Here is a 12,675-nt window from a genome sequence, read left to right as displayed (position 1 = left end):
AATTTATAAAAAATTGGTAATTTCCTGTGAAATTTTTATTATAATTTTTAATTGAATTTTTTTGGAAAATTTAATAGAAATACTAGATAATAAAAATAATTGAAATGAGGAAATTTTGCCAAAAAATTTAATTAAGTTTTTTGAAAATAATTGAATTTTGGAGAAGAATTTAATATTTATAAAGATCATTGAAATTTTTACAAGAATTTTTTTTTTTAACATAATTGAATTTATGAGAAGAAGTTTATCACTTTTGAAATTAATTAAATTTATGTAATCAGTTGTTCTTAAAAAATTTCTATTTACATTCATTAAAAATTGATATTTTCTATAAAATTTCAAATTGAAACCTTTTAAGTTCATCTGTTTATAAAGATTGTAAGCGCAACTCTTGAAATTTAATTATTTAAAATTTTTCCAAAAAATACTTCATTTAATGATTTATATAAGTATTAACTTAATGTCAGTTCTTCAAGAATTAAGTTATTTAAAAAGAAATTATTGTCAGAAATAGAAAAAATTGAACCCTGAATTTATACTGATTTAAAACCAAAAAGTCAGTCACTAATTCAAATTAATAAACATTTTTACTAAATTACATTTAGAGAGTATAGCAAAAAGGTTACTAATTTGGAATTAGTAACAACTAATTCAAATTTAGAGAGAAAGAAGAAAAAGGTAATGAAATCATTTTGTGACCTATCGAAGAAAATATTGTTGGTAAAACATTTAGCTATTTTAATCCAATGCGCATTATTGATTGAACCGTATTTTATAATTGAATTTTAAATTTATTATGTTTAAAAATATAGACAATTCCATTTACTTTTACATTTTAATGGAAAAAAGTATAATTATTCTAAAATGGCGATCAATAATGCATTTTGCTTAAATAGAACTTGGGCTAATTAATTTAATTGAATTAATTTAATTCGATGAAATTAATGAATTTGAATTAATTTAATTTAATTATTTTAAATAAATTTAATTAATAAAATTTTAACAAGAGAAAAACTTGTGAAATTGGCAAAATGAAAATATTCGGTTTTGAGACTATAGGTTTGTTAGTGATTAAAGAAGCTGTAAGATCTGGCAAAGAATATAAGTTGGAAATGACTGTCGTTTTTTGGGGTGGATAGCAGAAGAGAAACGTAATAAAGTTAATTAGATTCGTCGCTAAGGAGCGCCGGCGTCGTTGTTAGCTTGGGGGTTTTGTTAAGAGTAGAGGGGGTGAAAAGGGGTGTGTTAGTCGCGAAGGGTGGCTTGTCTGCTTCCTAGCTCTAAAACTATTAGGACACCGCAAAATGGCCGAGCCGTTGTCACGCAAGTTGCTCCGTAAGGAAATCCAAACTACCGTCTCTATATCTTCAACTTTTACCCTTATCGCGAAAATGGGTACATGCTTTAAACATAAATGGCAAAACTCGACAGCTGCGAGCTACTTCTTTTTCTCCCTCTCTCTCCTTCTCTCTCACTCTTTTTCTTCTTGTCTTTTAAAAGAAGAAAAAATTTTTTGAATATCTTTCGCATACCCGCCCGAGATCAAGGTTAATTGAAATTAATATTACTCGAATGCAATGAATTGATTTTAATTAATCGACAAAAATAAAAAGGCTACTGAGGCGCAATTACCGATCTTTCTTTATACAAAGAATACGCAGTGTTTCCATTTTATAATTTGCTTCTTATTTTATTGTCATTGTCTTTTATTTTTGAAACTTTTAATTTCGAGTTATCGCTTCTTCTTTGTAGTCGTCCATCCTTATTCTTTTATCGACTTTTGTACTTTATTATTACTTTTTTCCTTTTTTGTATATATAACGAAATCATGCGTGGTCTTAACGTATATCGTTGAATCTTTTTGATTTTTTAAACACCCTCCTTGGTATTTGGGTGGCTTTATCGTGGCGTCAATAATACGTTTACCTTGTTTGAGGAAAAGAAAAAAAGAAGTCGCGCTAATGCTCGACGCTTAAAAGGAATGCCCCCAAAGGACTGGTGACGACGTTCCTGTCCAATAAAGAACCGTTCGGTCTGATAACGTGTGCTACAATTAAACTCAAAAGTTATTTAGCCTGGTAGGCGCCAGGTAGGAACCTGCGGCCAATCAGCAACAAGACTCGAGGCTCGAAACAGCATCGTTCCATTAGAGTTAATCTTCGGTCCCCAGTAATTAAACGGTTTCGATGTATCTTTGTTTATCAACACACACCGCGCGTTCTCCTTTTTTTGTCTGATGAGATGTTTCTTCCAAAGCAGTAGCCATGTTACTATTCTACAAATATGTTTTATTCAAATAGACCTCACAACGATATTCTCTCTCTTTAATTATGATGGATCATCATCTTTATTTTGTCTTAATACAGTTGAGTTCTCTAATCAACTTTAAATCATTCTTTAAAATTGTTTTAAGTGCTTAAATTCATTTCTAAGAAGTTGAAAGGAAAAACGAGTTTTTGCGTCCCGAAAAGTGATATTTTATGTATTTGAAAGGAAATTTTACAAAACCATTTAGATAAAGTTCCACAAGACTTTTTATTATACGTGTTTTACTTTAAAAATCGAAATTAAAATCTCTTTTTATTCAATTACAAACATTATTGTCTTTTTAAAATTGAAATTTTTATATTTAAAAAGAGAGAGAAAAATATATTTGCGTTGGGTGCGCGTGTAGGTAGCTTAAACTGGTTTTTGATCTGAAAGTATAGTCGTTATAATATTATAATGGTCTCTGTTTTGTCTTAAATAAAGACCGGTGGCTCTTGTGTTAATATCTTTTCTTCTTATGAATCGTGTTCGAGATCCGAACTCAGATGTTGTGTGTCTCTTGTTGATTTAATACAGGTCTGACGAAATTTCGGTTAGGGACTTCCTGCAATTTACTTGAATATCTCTCTAACCTTGAAAAAACTAATTTTTTTGCTCTCTTTTTGCTTCACATTTTTCGTACTATCAATCACTGTGAGATTAATTTCCTGGTTGTGTTTCTTATTTTGAAATAGGCATTTTTCTTCCTAATTTTTTTTTTTTTTTGTCTCAAAGAGGATGTATTTTTTTTTGTTTTTGTGAAACATTAGTTGTAATTTCTTTCCCATTTTAAAATAGTATTAGATGTTGTATAGCAATTGAGGCCTTGGATCCAATAACTCGCCCGACGCTCGGAGGAACGCGCAACTGCCAGTCAGTGAGCAGTGAGCGCCTCTGGGCCACTCACTGCTACCCGACTGGTATGAGCGCGTGTCTTCGAGCGTCGGGCGAGTTATTGGATCCAAGGCCTCAATTGTATTAATTTACAAACGTATTTTATGTAAATTTTTTTTGTAAATTAACAAATAAATAGTAGTAATAAAATATAAATATATTAATACTTTTGACGACGAGCTCCGAAGAAAAGTAACAAAGAAGAAAATAATTTTAAGGCTATGTTTGTGTTATTTTTACCTTAATTTAAAGTTTCTGTTCAATTATGTAAAACTAAAATCAGTTTCTAATCATTATTATGGACGTAATGAAGACTTGAAGATCGGTTTTTTCTATTTGAAAATTGATTCTCTTTGTGCATTTTCATTCCTAAAAATACAAACATAACCTAAAATTTTTCGCTCCTTTCTTCAGAGGGCGTTAATTTTTTTTTAAATTCTCGTCAAAATTTCAATTATATTTATAAATTATAAAATTCTTCTCCAAAATTCAATTAGTTACAAAAATTTTAATAAAATTCATGGCAAAATTTCAATTACTTCCAAAAATTTTCCTCAATTCAATGATTTTTACTATCTACTATTTTCATAAAATTTTTCAAAAGAATTCAATTATTTAGAAAAAAATTAATAAAATCCTACACAAACTTTTAATTATTTAAAAAATAATAATAAAAATTCCACAAGAATTTAATTATTTACAAATTTTTTTAGAAAATTTTTTCACAATCATTAAATTATTTTCATAAATAATAAAATTTTTACGGGGATTCAATTATTTTCGTAAATAATAAAATTCTTTTTAGGAATTCAATTATTTTCATAAATAATAAAACTCATTGCAGAATTTCAATTATTTTTAATACAATTTTAATTTTTTTTATGGAAATTCAATTATTAAACAAAATTTGAATAAAATTCTTCGCAAGAAATCAATTATTTTCATAAATAATAAAATTTTGCTCGAGAATTCAATTATTTTTAAAAAGTTTGATAAAATTCTTCGTCAGATTTCATTTATTTTCATAAATAACAAAACTTATCGCAAAATTTCAATTATTTTTATACAATTTTAAATAAAATGATAAAAAATTGCATTTATTATTAATTTTTTTAAATTCGCTGAAAGAATTCAATTATTTTTAAAATTTTTGATGAAATTCTTGGCAAAATTTCAATTTTAAGAAATATTCAATTATTTAATAAATTATTTATTTTTGTTTTTAAATAATTGAATTCTAGTAGAATTTTCTCATTATCATTGATTTAAAAATGGATTTCAGTTAAAATTTTAGATTATAAATAAATATTAAGAGCATTAGAGCGTAAATTTTTAGAAATAATTGAATTTTGAAAATATTTCAGATTAAAATCTTTATAAATTTGAATTTTTTATATTTTTAACTATCAATTTTGTGGAATTAATTTTTTTTTAGAAACTTTAATTGCGAATTTTTTTTTGAAATTATTTAAAGTTTTTATTTTCTAATATAAATATATTTAATTGAAGAATTTAAGAATAATTTAAACTTTGTAAAATTGAATTGTAAACAAATGAACTTGAAAATTCTTAAAGAACTTTTTCAAAAATTAATAAAAAATAATGGATTTATAGAAAATGTTTAGTTAAAAACACGAAAAAAAATTCAATTTTGGAAAAGTTACAAATTATTTCAGAAATTCAATTATTTTCAAGAGTAATAAAATTCTTCCCAAAAATTCAATCGTGATCGAAAATTTTTAAAAATTCTAGTAAAAATTTTAATTATCTTTATAAACAATAAAATTCTTCTCTGAAATTCAATTATTTACCAAAATTTTAATCAAATTCTTGGCAAAATTTTAATTATTTTCAAAAATTTTCTCCAATTCAATGATTTCTAAAATCTACTATTTTAATAAAATTTTCCAAAATAATTTCATGTATTAAAAAAAATTTAAATAAAATTCTATGCAAACATTCAATTATTTTCATAAATAATAAAAAATTGTACATGAATTCAATTATTTACAAATTTTTTATAAATTTCTTCTCAATCATTCAATTTTTTTCTTAAATAATAAAATTTTTAACAAGGATTCAATTATTTTCCTAAATAATAAAATTCATTGCCAATTTTCAATTATTTTTAATACAATTTTAATCGAATTTCTCGAAAAATGTAATTATTCTTAAAAATTTTATTAAAAGGCGTTGATAGAATTCAATTATTTGAAAATTTGTTGATAACGGTTCTTTATGGGAAATGAATTTTAAGAAACATTTAGTTACTCAATAAATTATTTATTTTTGTATTTAAATAATTGAATTCTAGTAGAATTTTCAAGTAAAAATTGATTTAAAAATTAATTTCAGTTAAAATTTTAGATAATAATTGAATATTTAAAGCAATATAACGTGAATTTTTAAAAATAATTGAATTGCAAACTTTTTCGAAAATTATTAAAAATAATCGATTTAAAGAAGAATTTTAGTTAAAAATTCCTGTAAATAATAATTGAATTGTAAATGATTATATCAATCGGTCATCTATAATTATTATAAACATAATGAAGAAATCGATGACTCCGAGTCGAAGACTCGGAGTTATCGATATCTTCATGTTTTATAGCTATAAATAATTTTGTAGAATTCTGCGCATTTCTGTTAATTTCTACTATTTCCAGAGTAAATTTTATTAATATTAATATAAAATTTACTGTGGAAATAGTGAAATTTACTTCGAACGTAGTAAATTTTACTCATCCGGATATAGTAAAAGTTGTCAGAAGTGCACAGAAAATCCATAAACAATTAAGATTTTATTATGAAAGTATAGTAAAAGTTATACTGAATTCTTTTTTTCCGCGTGTAGGTGTAGATAAAATAAAAAATAAGAAATAAAAAGTAATTGAAGTAAATAGAGTGTATTTGATAATTTTGTGTGAGTGGAATTTGAAATTTGTTTAAATTTCAGAATTTTGATGATATGGTGAATTTAGAGTAATTTTATTAATATTTAAAAATTGGAAGTAGTATATTCGCTGATGGCTTAATAAGTTGTATGTATATTGCTCTATTTGAGGGGGGATTTAGTAGGTAGTATTACGCCATTGTGTCAGTGACAGGTGTGCCTACGCCAATGGAAGTAATTAACGCGGTTAGCAATTAATAATTGAGGGCGCTGTGCCGATTACATTTTGCAGCCCTGACGGCAAGCTCCCCATTCACCAGGACCAGTATAACCATATTCTCTCATCCTGGGACGCGTTACTCTTATCATTATGCGATTGCGATTTCACGCAAAATGCCGACCATTATACAGACTCGTGAATACTAAACAGAATCGGTTTGATATTCTATCGCGCGCACTGTATTTCTTTTTGGAAATATATTTCAATTGGAAAATTAAAACTAATCAAATTTGATAATGGTTCTTTCTTATAAGGTGATTATTTTTTTAATTGATAAATTTTGGTGTTAACTATTAGATTAATTTTTATCTATATTTATATTCATTTTTTATTTATTCTCTTAATTTGCATGGACAATAATTTGTTATTGTCAGTGTTAAAAAACGACGTTTTTTTCTGCAAACATTGGAATTTGTTTAGGACTTTACAAATATAAAGGAATTTTTAATAGAGTTCTATAAATCGAAATAAATGCATTGGTCTGTAAAGTGGTAGCGATTAAATTAAAAATTTACAATCTTGAAAATTGGTTGTCACGATGAACTGGGATATGTTTCAAATGGATGGCTTTTTAATTGGGAGTTTCGGAAAAACGAAGGGTTTTTTAAAAATACATCTCATCTTCTACTTTTTTAATGAGTAATTCGGACACTTGATAGAAAAGTTATATCAGTTTTATATATATTTTTTTAAATAATTGATCAAAATTTTGCAATTAAATGTCAAATTGCCAAGTTTTAAATTCAGTAAAATGTTAATTGAATTGACTTTAAAATGAAGTTGATCTAAAAATTATATAGTTTTGTTGTTGAGTGTCAGAAAATTTCTCTGAATTTAGAAATAAAAATTCTTGATAAATTATTAAACTAGTATCATAAAATTATTACTTAGAAATGATTTAACAATTAATTTTACTTAAAAATTTCAAAATTAATTAAATTTCAAAAGAGTTGCGTTTACCATATCTTTATAAATAGATGAACTTCGAAGGATTCAATTTGAAATTTTAGAAAATATCAATTTTAAATAAATTGAGGTTAATAGAAATTTTTTAAGATCAACTGGTTACATAAATTTATATTATAATCATAATTTAAATTATATTTATAAATAATAAAATTCTTCTCCGAAATTCAATTTTTTTAAAAAGATTTAATAAAAATCTTGGCAAAATTTCAATTAAATTATTTTTAAAAAATTTCCTCATTTCAATTATTTTTATTATCTAGTATTTTTATTAAATATGTTCCAAAAGAATTCAATTAAAAATAACAATAAAAATTTCACAGGAATTCAATTACTTACCAGTTTTTTATAAATTTCTTCACACCAATTCAATTATTTTTAATTTTTTAATGAAGTTTCTCGAAAGAATTCAAATATATTGAGAGAATTGAAAAAATAGTTCTGACTAATTGAGGGGCTGGATGCTATAATGTGTTACGCTCCATTTTAAGTGAATGGCGCGCAACACATTATAGCATCCAGCCCCTCAATTTAATTATTTCGAAAAATTTAAATAAAATTCTTTTAAAAATTCTATTATTTAAAAAAAGTTTTGACAAAATTCTTTACAATATTTAGTTAATAAAATTGCAATTTTAATATTTAATATTTAATATTTAATTTTTCTCGAGAATTCAATTATTTAAAAAAGTTTTGATTAAAACTATAGAATACAATCATTTTTGTGAAATATAACATTTTTCCTATGAATACAATTATTGTTAAAAATGTTTGTAAAAAACTTATCAACAATTCAATTATTTTCGTAAAAAATAAAATTCTTCTAAACAATTTAATTATTTAAGAAATTTAAATAAAATTCTTTCCAAGAATTCAATATTCTTTTCAAAAATAAAAATTTTCACAGAAATTCAATTATTTAAAAAAAAAATTTAATTAAAATCTTTGTCAGATTTCAATTATTTTCATAAATGACAAAATTTATTGCAGAATTTCAATTATTTTTTATACAATTTTAAATAAAATGATAGAAAATTGCATTTATTATTAAATTTTTTTTACGAAAGAATTCGCCGTAAGAATTCAATTATTTTTAAAAATTTTGATGAAATTCTTGGCAAAATTTCAATTTTAAGAAATATTTAATTATTTAATAAATTATTTATTTCTGTATTTAAATAATTGAATTCTCGAAAAATTTTCTAATAAAAAGTGATTAAAAAATGAATTTCACTTAAAATTTTAAATTATAATTGAATATTAAAAGCATTATAGAGTGAATTTTTAGAAATAATTGAATTTTGAAATAAGGGTTCAAATTAAAATCTTTGAAAATTTGAATTTATAGTTACAATATTCTCTCTAAATCTGAATAAGTCAAAACTCTTCCACGTAAAAAAATAAGTGCATATACACTTAATATAAGTGAAATTCAACTTACTCATAAGTGAAATTTCACTTATTTTAAGTGTATATGCACTTATTTTTTACGTGGAAGAGTTTTGAAACATGAATAAGTGCATATGCACTTATTCAGATTTAGAGAGTTCTTATGATATAAAATAATGATTTTATTACTCTGTCATCTTAAATTTCTTCATGATTTATAATAAATTTAAGATGACAGAGTGATATTTAATTTAATTTTTCCCTGATTTCCACACTGTAAAAAATTTATGTAATTTTCCCTCAGGTTTCTTGTGGATTATTCCACAAATTTATGAGAAAAGTATTTTTACTACGATTTTGTGTAATTTTCCACAAATTAGTGAAGTGAAGTCTTTTTAATGGAAATTTCCCTTTTTTGGTTAAAATTGCGTCACCAAGATTTTAGGGAATTTTCCCCAAAAATTTTTTACAGTGCAGACAAAATTTTGACTTTTTCCGTGACCCTGAAGAATATTTATTTAAAATCAGAATATTCTTCAGGGTCAGGAAAAAAGTGAAAATGTTGTTTGGAAATCAGGCAAAAATAAAATTAAATGTTTGTGGCAACCCTGAGTATGCAAAGAGTTTATATAATTATGTACTATTTAAATAAAAAAAATCGCAATTAAAAAAATATTTTCGTATATGAAAAAAAATTGTCCAAATTCATGCATTTTTCACCGCTTTGAGAACGGTAACCTCCCCTTAAACGCGATTCTGTGATTGCATTCGCGTAAACTTGATTCTCTCGTTTTTCTCTCTTTATTATTATCAAAGAAGGTCAAAATGGCAGGCCACCCGTATCCGTGTAGATCGTGTTCGAGTATTTACGGGCGTGGTTGTACACAGGGGTCGATGAATGTTTAACGAGGCAAAGCGTTGGGGTCGGTTGGTAGGTAGATCGAAGCGATTCAAACGACGGATTCGAATGTTTGACAGTTTAAAAGCCAAGAAGCGGCATGGCAGCGAAAGAGCGAAAGGGATAGAAAAAAGAGAGAGAGAGAGAGAGAGAGAGAGTGAATGTATTGGGGGTGGGCGAAAGCGATAGGGTGGAAGAGGTGTCAGAAGGAGTGAAAGAGATTGTAGAGTGTAGGATGTATCAAGAGAGAAAGAGACAAAGCAAACCTGGCCGAGGGAACGCGACGTCAGGGTGGGTGTACATTATGTAGGGACAGGACTAAGCTGTTAGATGTCTGAATTATTAAGCCCGAGTTATCTCATCTGTACCTACAGTCGTCTCGTTACTTTAAACAGCGCGTTGCTGCAGCTGCTTCATGAAAAAACTTTGACTTTTCAATTTTATTTTCACTTTTACTTCGATTTCTAATTCGAGATATATATCTATTCATAGTTTTCTTTCTTGTTTTTCAAAATATTTTGATTCTTTTTGGATTTTTTGAATCCTTTTCAAAACACAGATAATTCTTTTCTGTGGATTCTTCATTTTTGGAAATTTGAATTTTTTAAGTCCTTTTTGGAACACAGAGACAAGATTAGTTATCACGGAGAAAAATTATTTTTAATGATTACAATAGTCTACATTACAGCGCGGATATGTGACCACTTTTTGGAATGATTACGAAGACTATGTAATGTGTTAAGAATTTAGTAGGAACGATTACTATAGCTGTTGTAAGGGATACCTTCATGTTTGTACTCCTTACAACAGCTATAGTAATCATAACAAAAAGTGGTCACATATCCGAGCAGTAATATAGACTATTGTAATCAGTAGGTACGAATAAATTTTTCTCCGTGTTACAAATATTTACAATTTTTCCAGTTACTCTAAAATATGCTGCTGCTAATTTATTAATTGGGGTTATAATTTTAATCAGTAAATTTAACTAATTTATTAGTTGATTTTACTATTTTGTTCAGTAAGCTCTGGGTTTAATAAAATATTTCTTTTTAATGTAAAGAGCGCGTATTTATTTATCAATAAAATAGCAGGGACTTTACTAACTTTCAGAAAAAAAATTACTAAGTAATAGTAAAAAACTATTAATCCAGACTTCGCACTTGATAATTAATTTTAAAAAAGTAACAAAAGGTAGCTTTCAAACTCAAAAATAAAAAAGTAGCTAGGTATCGAAAAATTAAACTTAACGACCAAAAAAACTAGTTTTTTTCAGTTCAAAAAACTTACAAAAATTCCATTCTATATTTTATTTTCCTGACTTTTTCCTACTTTTCATAAAAAATATTTACTTCTTCCATATCCTGCTAATAAATTAAATTCTTGCAACGAATTTTATTATTCATGAAAAAATTTAAATATTTATAAAAATAATTTAATTCCAGCGAAGAATTTTATAAAAATTTTTTAAATAATTTTATTTCGACTAATTTTATGCAAATTCTAATTTAAATAATTGAAGTCCTGATAAATTTTTATCATTCATGAAAGAATTGAATTCTTACAAAGATTTTTACAAAAAGTTTTTTAAATAAAAATTTTATTATTTATGAACCTATAATTGAATTGTTGCGAACGATTTATTAGAATTTTTTAAAATAATGGAATTTCCAAGAAGAAATTTATTACTTTTAAAAATAATTGAATTATTGTTATGAATATTGTTATTTATGAAAATAATTGAATTTTGAAAAGAATTTTCAAATTTAAGTTAAAAGTTAAAAGTTCAAATTTAAGTTTTTTATTAAAATACCTCAAAATAATTGAATTTTCGGGAGTAATTTTGTTATTTATCGACATAATTGAATTTTTCCGAAAAATTATTTGTGTAAATAATTGAATTCTTTAAAAAAAATTGATTAAAATTTTAAAAAATAATTGAATTATTTCAAAGAAATTATATTAAAATTGTATTTAAAACTATTGATTTCTTTCGAATAATTTTATGAATTTTATGAAAATAATTATTCAATCCTTCCAAAAGATATTAAAAAACATTTTTTTTAAATAATTGATTTTTTCGAGGAATTGAAATTAAGTTTTTAAGAATAAAATTACATTTTTTGAGCAATTCCTGTAAAATTGTATGAAAAATAATTGAAATCCTGCTATGAATTTTATTATTTATGAAAATAATTGAATAGTTGCTAGGAATTTTATTATAATTCTCAAAATTAATTGAATTACAGAGAAGAATTTTATTATTTTTAAAAATAATTGAATTATTGCGGAAAAGTTTATTAAAATTGTTTAAAAAGAATTGAATTTCTGTGAAAAAATTTATTATTTTTGAAAGTAATTGAATTCTTTATAAGAATTTGATGAACATTGTTTTAAATAATTAATTTTTTCTAAATATAATAAATACTATGAAAATTTTATTAGTTTAAATAATTGAATTCTTGTGGAAAACTTTATTTGTGAAAATAACTGAATTTTTCGATTATTAATTTAAAATAGTAATAAAAATAATTGAAATTCTTCGATAAGTTTTGTTATTTATGAAAATAATTAAATTCATGCTTAGAATTTAATCAAAAAATTTGTTTAAAACATTGAATTTTCATGAAAAATTTGATTATTAGTGGAATGCTATACTAAGAATTAGTAGAGATTTTTACTGATTGGAATTATCTGACAAATTTTTACTAATTGGTACTTAGAGAGATGTTAGTATATTGTTCTTTGCACGAATATTTGGTGACTAATATTTAATCTAAATTAAAATGCCATTTGGAAATTTATAGTATGTTGACAGTGTGTCGTGTTTGATTAGAGAATTTAGTATTGGGAGAATTAGAAGCCGAGATTAGGGGTAGGAATGAGAAAGTTTAGGTTGAACGTTAGGTACAAGCTCTTTCGGATATTTAAAACGTTTAACAGATATAAAAAAATGTATGTCGCCATGGGATGTCTCGCCCTATAGTCGCTTTGGCAATATTGAAAGTAAAGCCATATACGAACGAGCAGGGTCCTTTTTAATCTAAA

General features: G+C 24.9%; 1 protein-coding gene and 1 long non-coding RNA gene across 3 annotated transcripts in view; one reads left to right on the top strand and one right to left on the bottom strand.

Moving 5' to 3' along the window:
* Positions 1–12,675, top strand: part of LOC122501207 — a 161,423-nt gene that overhangs the window by 58,763 nt on the left and 89,985 nt on the right. The gene's annotated exons all lie outside the window — the stretch shown is intronic.
* LOC122501206 (homeobox protein MSX-1) overlaps positions 1–12,675 on the bottom strand; it is a 65,723-nt gene that overhangs the window by 3,352 nt on the left and 49,696 nt on the right. The gene's annotated exons all lie outside the window — the stretch shown is intronic.

Source organism: Leptopilina heterotoma, unplaced genomic scaffold, assembly GCF_015476425.1.
Source record: "Leptopilina heterotoma isolate Lh14 unplaced genomic scaffold, ASM1547642v1 Lhet_206, whole genome shotgun sequence".
In the NCBI taxonomy this organism is placed as follows: domain Eukaryota; kingdom Metazoa; phylum Arthropoda; class Insecta; order Hymenoptera; family Figitidae; genus Leptopilina; species Leptopilina heterotoma.
Note: the sequence above shows the minus strand (reverse complement) of the source record. Positions and strands in the feature narration are given on the sequence as shown.